General features: G+C 35.5%; 1 long non-coding RNA gene across 1 annotated transcript in view; it reads right to left on the bottom strand.

The window, feature by feature from the left end:
- Positions 1-755, bottom strand: part of LOC116420331 — a 46,508-nt gene extending 45,753 nt beyond the window's left edge. Inside the window, exon 1 of the long non-coding RNA XR_004230621.1 lies at positions 642-755. This is a non-coding gene — a long non-coding RNA (uncharacterized LOC116420331). The remainder of the gene's footprint in view (positions 1-641) is intronic.
- Positions 756-8,216: the final 7,461 nt, after the last annotated feature.

The raw sequence follows: 8,216 nt of genomic DNA on the forward strand, positions 1-8,216 counted from the left end.
AGGATTTTAAACTCATTTTAAGGTAGCTTCCAAGAGCTCATCATGTTGGTGTTGGACTTAGTTTGGCTACCCAATTGGTTTTAGCTCTCCTGTAGCACAGAATGCCTGAATTCAAGCAATTTACCAGATTCAACTTCCCCAGCAACAGCAGAAACTACAGATGAGAGCTACAATATCTATCACATCTTGTTTACTTTGATTCCTTATACTAGCCTATTGGGATATTTTTAATCCTCATTTTGCCATCTATTGCACATTTCCCTTTTCCATTTCATTGTACCTTATTCTCATATCAATGCCAGTTTTTCTGTCAAGAGATGACTCCTCATCTTGATTATGCAGCTCATCATCCGTGATCTATGTCCTTCCTCATTTTGGTACCTTTCCCCCAACATTTACTACCAACTCTTCTCCCTGTGTCCATGTACTTCTTCTCTTCAAGGTGTCCATTGCCTCAAACAGTTCCAACTTTGTCTTTCCCAACCTCTCTAGGTAGGTAGGACAATTGGACTTTCAAGCATCTAATCCCTCAGACTCCAACCTTTTACCTTTCGCATCCTTCACAGAACATTTCTTTTCAGCCATAAAAATACTCACAGCAGAACTCCTTCTATCACTGAAAAAACAAGCCTTTTTCATACCTTCCTTCTGCTCCCAGCTCTTTTCAAATTTTTTTCATCCTCCTCACTGTCTTGTCAATTCTTGTCTTATTAAGACCACCAAGATCATTTCCCCTTCACTGCTAGTTCTCAACTAAATCTGGGCACATCACACAATCCTTTCCATATCCCTTGTTCCCTCCCCCTTTTCACATGCCTCCTACAAAGAGCTAAACCAAACCAGAACAAAACAAAACTTTGATTCACTTGTAGGCAGCATGTTGCCAGATTCAGTCCAAAATGTTTCTCTTCAGGAATACTCCACCAGATTTCTGCCTTTACTTCTGTCTCTTTGTATACATTTAAAAAGAAGTTTCTTACTAGTCTCTTGGCTGTCATTCTGTTGCTGTTACTGTCCTTGGCTGCTACATTTATTTGTTCCTCCTTGAATTTTTTGTTTTAGGTATTTGAAAAGGAATAATATTTTCAGTTCTGGTTTTCTTTCTAAAAATGTTTCAAATCCCTATTTATTATTGAATGTTGGGTTCTTGTCCCTCTTGACCACCTGTACCCCTTTTCTAGTTAGTATAATAAGGTTGTAAGTAACTGGTATAAAGTGATAATAGCAGGAAGTAAGGTTGCAAAGGGGAACCTAGAATTCATGTATAAACCACTGCAAAGATCAAAGGAGCATAATTTACAAATCACATAATTTATTAACCAAAAATCACTTCCTGGTAATATGTGCTATATCAGGGAAGCAATCTAGGCTTTGCTCTCAGGGATTTTTGGTTTTATAATATGCAAATCCTAGATGAGCTCCAGACATCCACAGTAAGATGAGTAGAACACCAAATGTTACTGATAACTTTGAGATGAGATAAATGTGTTGACTTTAAGATTTTACTGATAAGTTTCAGATGATCTATCCAAGTAAATGAACTATCTGAGGTCAGACAAGAATTAATCTGTTTGTCCCCCAAAACCTAAAAAAGTGAGACTTCAAACGTTTATACCCACTCCCTTACCCAGCATTCTTTCATCTCCATTGTATCCATGCTGCCAAGTTCTCCCAACTGGAATTCATGATTACATGAGAGATAATCTGTGTCTCTTCCTCCTCACTGTCCCATCTCCTGTCCCCACACTATCTGCCTCTGCATCCCATTTTACTGTTTGTATTTCCAGGGCCACTTGCCACAATACCCTCTGTGCCTTATTAAAGTGTGATTGTAGTTTCACCTCCCACTGTCATCATGGTCTTTGTCAGTGAGTATCCAAAGAACCATATGTGCCTGCCCCAATTGGTTGACTTTTTTATATACTTAAGTTTATATCCACAGGTTAGATAATCCTGGGCTTCATCCTTAGCTTCATTGGTCTTCAAAATACATCATACCATTTTTTTCTACATTTTCTGTTGGATACAGAATAATTGTATAAATTTCCTTTCCTTAGTATTTGAATGTCTTGAATTATTAAATTTAACCACTATGTATTTTGGAGTTTGCAGCCTTGTTGATGTTGGTTGGTTGATTGGTTTTTGTTTGTTTGTTTTTCTTGGAGGAGACCATGAATTCTTTTGACTGTCATTTCATCTTCTATGTTCAGAACTTCTGGGCAATTCCCTTCTATTAATATTCTGGTCTCAAGGTTTTCCATTTTGTCATGTTCTTCTGGGAAAGCTATGACATGATCCTTAGGTTGTATTTATACATTTTTATTTTCAAAATATCAGAATGTTTTGCCTACACAATGAGCATATTTATGTTATTGTTGTTTCTCTTCTAAATTGTCTTTCAATTCTGCATATTTGCTTTCCCAAATTTGCTTTCTGTTTCTTGGTGAGATTTGCCATTGCAGATTCCAATTTTTCTATTCTCTCCCCCCTCTTTTTTCTTTATTGCTGTTTAGCCATCTGATATTTGCACTCTCATTACTCTTCTGAATTGCTTAAGAACAGGGTGCTGTGGTTCCATGTTCTTTTCACACTCCACAGAGTCTTTTTCTTCATCAAACATTAGATCATTTTCCTTTGTTTTGCAATATTATTCATTTTCTTCTATTATTAATATTTTTCTTCTTGAATCATCTGTGTTCAAAGCCTTTGATTATTCTTTCTGAGATCTTTGGTAATTTCAATCTCCCTCACCCCCATTTCCTATATTAATCAGTTTCTGACTTGCTCTTTTTTGGTGGTGATATTCTTAGAGCTTGCTTCTCAATGTTCTCTCATAATGGGCAATTAATTCATGATTCATCAGCCAAGGTATCTGCTTCAAATAAATTTTGAGTAGATAGGACTGACCCACGGTGGGTGGTGAGCTCTTTCACTCAGGTTTGATAAAGTGCTGCAAGCCACCCGCTCCTGCCTATTCTCACAGCATCTTATCCTAAGGTCTTTTCTTGCTTTTTTCTGTTCCTTAATTCTCTGATTTGGTACTGGTGCTATGGGGTTGATGCTGTAGTATTGACTATCTCTTCTGGCTGGGAACAGGCTTCTACAACCTGGAGCAAGGCTCTTCATCACACCTGAAAGAAGGAGGGAGGCCTGGACTTTGGAAATGAATTTTGTTGCAAGTCCATGTATTGAGTCTGCTAGTGCAGCTTCTCTGCAGGTAGCATGGAAGGTTGAGGAAGAATACTTAGTGAGAATCTCAGTAGATATCAGTTTCATATTTTGGCTTTGTTTGTTATGTTTTTACCTTCTTCTGGATTCTGCTTATCCTAGACCACAAAGATAGATGACATTAGTTTATCTTTGGTGCATAATTTCTGTTTTGTGGAGTTTAGAATGGCTGTGGGGATTAATTGCTCACATGTAACTATCATCCCCTAATACATTCTAAATTTTCAAAGCTAATTAACTATGCAATCATACAGTCCATATCTCTCCATTTTTTAATAGGAATACAATGAAAAACTGTGTAGAATGACTATGCACATTTTTAAAAAAAAAATCAATGCAACAGTGATTCTCTTGTTTGGTATCATTTTAAAAGATAACAGGAAAGTATATTTGCATGAAAACGTTTTTGTAACTGCCTGAAATTCCACCTTTTAAGTCACTTGGATTGAATATTACCATTCTCCAAAATATTTCCTTAAAATATAAATACTCTTGGATTTTCATACCCAGTCAGACTTAGGCACATAACACTGATCCATAAGGCAAAACCTCCCCTCCAGAAATAATAGGAAGCAGGAAAGTATGCTTCAGGGAAGAGAAAAAAGATACTGAAAGAAATGGTGGGAGAGTAAAGACAAACTTCACTGACATCAACATTTTGTAGAGTGAATGCTGGTCTCATTTGACTGTGTGCAGTGCTCTTAGAAGCCGTTTTACACCTGCTATTTGAAGGCCCTAGGGGCTACTGAGTAGCCACCAGAGGTTGAATTCTGAAGGTAGAAGGAATAGTGTCATGGTGACACTGGGATGCATGGTCAGGAATGAATCTTTTGGGGACAGTCAGAATAAACCAAGCAGGACTGCAAATTGAACTCTGTACTCTTTTGGGAGATGTTCATTGGAAGTTAGTTTAGTCTCAGCAGCTCAAGATTTGGGGAAAAGGGCAATTTGGCTATGGTTTCTAATCATGAAGAGCTGCTGGAAAAATTTATAAGGTGGCTAAATTTGTCGTCCAGACTTCCTGTGTCCTCTTTCATCATCTACCTCATTCTTCTTGGTGTTCTGCTCCTTCTAGTCTCCTGTTCTTTGTCTTTCCCCTTCATATCTTCACTCTCAGAGAACTTTACCTGCTGAAAATTAATTTTGTAAACTAATACCACTAAGCAAATATTAGCTAATGTTAGGCATAAGGTGTGAGTCCTCCAAGAAGTATGTGTGTTCTAAATGACTGAAAATATCATAATATGTTCCTTTAAAAATAATAATACTTGGCGTTTGCAAAACATTCTAATATTTTATGTACATTTCATATGTTATTTCTTTGTTCTTCAGAACAACCCAGTGACTTAGGTACTATGTTTATTCCTATTTTACAGACAAGGAAACTGAGGGAAATATATTATCAAGGATCACATAGTAATTATCTAATTGACTTGAACTCAAATTTTAATAATTCCAAGTCCAGCACTCATGAGTGCCTGGGAATAGATGAGATTAATCAAGACAACAAGTTCATATCCTTCAAAAGATAGTTGTTTTTTGAGGGCAGATATCAATTATCATTGGTCATTCCTCTATTGCTGTCTGATTTTGTACAAATAGTGACCTATTCCTTTTTCTCCTCTGAGTTGAGTTGAGGCATTGATGATTAGGAACCCTTGCTTCATCTTAAAATTTGATTTTCCTATTCTGAAGATACCTTTGACAAGTATATTTCATTTGGTCTGCCCAAAATTAGACTGCAATATTTTTCCCTTGTAAAATAAAATGTTGTGACAGATAGCAAAAACACTAATACATAGGATTTTATAGTTGATAGAGTACACATTTAGTTATTTGGTCCCAAGAACAACCCCATAAAATACAGAGAATATTATCTCCATTTTAAAGATGAGAAAACTGAGAGTCAGAGAGGCTAAATGACTTGCTCTGTGTCTTACATGTACCAGGTACTATTTGTAGGATTCAAAACCTAGCCTTGTTTTATCTGAACCATCCATTGTTGGGAATCATTTTTCTTTTCTTGGATAGTGCTCCTAGTTTAAGAATTCACTAGCATCAGATTTCACATTCAATATTTGAGAAAATTTAAAGTTGACTTGTTCTCCCCAGCATTTAAGAATATAATAGCATGGCTTCCCTTCTATGAATGTATTATATTTCCCCAGAGTTGGCAGCAACTCTACTTAGTACTTGCCTATACCTTTAAAAATACCCATGAGTTACAAAGTTGCAAACAAACAAAATCAAAGTAGGTCAATATTCTCTTGTTGCCTCAATTTTTCATAAGTTCCCCTTAGTACCACCACTGATGCTGGGTCCCAGGACGAGTAGCATTTAAAACTGAACAATCAAGGAATTTAATTTTTTTGCTTTACCATATTGTAAATTGTAGTTATACTTTCTAAAAAGGGCCGCCTGTACACAAAGCATCGGCAGCATCATTGTTTATGAAATTATAATTGCCTCAGGTAGAAGCAAGTTACATAATTAGCACAACAAAGAAATAAAGCCTCACACATAACTGTACATCTGTTGCCACATGCAGAAAGGCTGCTGGATTTGCCAAAGTAATTTATCCACATAGAACACTCATCCAGACTGGCCAATACCTGGTACTGAACAAAGAGGAAATTTAAAGAAAGGCCCATCATTTATCATTACTGACAGCTCAGCCATACTGTGAATAGAGAGCACCCTTTTTTGGGGGAAAAAACTCTGAAGATTGGAAATGCTTGCTCAGCTCCAACCTTCTTCCTAACAACCAGCTCCCACTAGCACATCTCTCTGGCTCCTACTTAGCTACAGGCAAGGAAAGGAAGCTGTAACATGATCACCTGCTTTCTTTTGACAAAAGCTGAGAGGCCAAAACTGGTCCCTGGCTTTGGTGACTTGGAATGTAATGAGTTCTAAATTGACTTCTGAAAGAGAATACCAAAAGGTGCAAATCTTCTCTCTTCTCCAGATACTGAAGCTGGAATGGGAAAAGATATAGTACCCCAAACCCCTGTTAACTGTCCCAACAATCTGCAAGTCTTTAGTTTCTTGTCTGAAATGGGAATCAGTGAGGTATCTGCTATATCAGTCACCTGAGAAATCACAGGCTTTCTTACTCCCATCCCCTGATTTAAGTATAGGACCAGAGTCCAATAGAATAAAATCTTAGAAAAACACAGTCATGATCAGCTTGACCTGGCTTTTCTTCTAATGTGTGTTCCTCATCAACAAGATAGTTGTAAAGTTCTTAGTACACTGCCTAGAAGAAAGTAGGTGCTTAATAAATGCTTATGCCTTTCCTCTCTTCACCATTTTCTAAATATTTTTTTTTCAATTACATGTAAAATGTTCATTTTTCAAGCTCTGAGTTCTAAATTCTCTCCTTCTCTCCTCTTTAATTGAAAAGGTAAGCAATTTGCTATAGGTTATAGTGTACAGCAGCTCCAAACATATTTTCATAGTAGTCACATTGTGGAAACAAACACAGGACCCTATATCTTCCCATGTCCCCCCTAATTTTACAAAGTATGCTTTGATCTGCATTCAGACTTGATCAGTACTTTTTGTGATGATAGATGGCATTTTTCATTATAAATCCTTTGGGATTATCTTAAATCATCATATTACTGAGAATAAATAAGAAATTCAATACTGATCATCAAACAGTATTGCTTCTTCTGTTTACAGTGTTTTCTGTGTTCTAATCACTTCATTTTATGTCAATTCATGGAAATTTTCCCCAGGTTTTTCAGAAAGCATCTTGCTCATTGTTTCTTATACCACAATAGTATTCTATCACCATAATAAACCATATTTTTTCAGCCACTCCCCAATTGATGAGCCTCCTTTCTATTTCCAACTCTTGATTACCACAAAAAAGAGCTATTATAATTTCTTTTATGTAACATATAGGTTCTTTTCCTTTAAAAAATCTTTTTGGGATACAAACATAGAAGTGTTTTTTGCTGGGTCAAAAGGAATACACGGTTTTTTACTCTTGAGAGAACCTCATTCCAAGTTGCTCTCCAGAATAGTTGGATCAGTTCACAATCCACCATCAATGTAGGACTCAATTTTCTAACATCCCCTCCAACATTTGTCATTTTTTTTCTGTCATATTAACTAATTTGACAAGTGTGAGGTGGTACTTCAGAATTCTTTTTATCTATATTTTCTAATCAATAATGATTTAGAGAATATTTTTTAAAAATATGATTAAAAATTGATTTTTTGGTCCCAAAACTGCCTATTTTATCTCCTTTGACCATTTATCAATTGGGGAATGATTTGAATTCTTATAAATTTGATTCATACTATATATATATATATATATATATATATATATATATATATATATATATACTATATAGTTGAGAAATGAGATTTTTATCAAAGAAACTTAATGTAAACTCCCCTCCCCAGTTTTCTGTCTTCCTTCTAATCTTGATTTCATTAGTTTTAATTTAATCAAAATTATCCATTTATATCCTTTTAAAAAAGATTTCTTGTGGAGCAATACTTTTTTCCCTTCTCTATAGATATGACAGGTAAAATATTGCATGCTCATATACTTTGCTTATAGAATTATTATTTATGCCCAAATCATTTAACCATTTTATCTTATTAGTATGAGGTACTAGTCTATTCCTAGTTTCTACCAAACTGTTTTCTAGTTTTCCCAGCAGTTTTTGTCAAATTGTTAATTAGATCTTTCAGTTTATCAAACATTAGAATACTAAGGTCATATACTACTGAAGATTGTGTACATAATTTATTCCACCGATCCACCATATTATTTCTTAGTCAGTACCAGATTGTTTTTGGTGATTACCATTTTATAACATGGTTTGAAATATGGTACAATGGTTGTGAATGTAAGAGAATGAGTGGTGGATTTATATATATTTTTAAATGAACATCCAAACTTACACCTCAAATTAATGTGTTGTTCCCTTTAAAGTAGTCATCTTCAAGATTTTATTGCTTATTCA

This window comes from Sarcophilus harrisii, chromosome 1 (assembly GCF_902635505.1).
Source record: "Sarcophilus harrisii chromosome 1, mSarHar1.11, whole genome shotgun sequence".
NCBI lineage: Eukaryota > Metazoa > Chordata > Mammalia > Dasyuromorphia > Dasyuridae > Sarcophilus > Sarcophilus harrisii.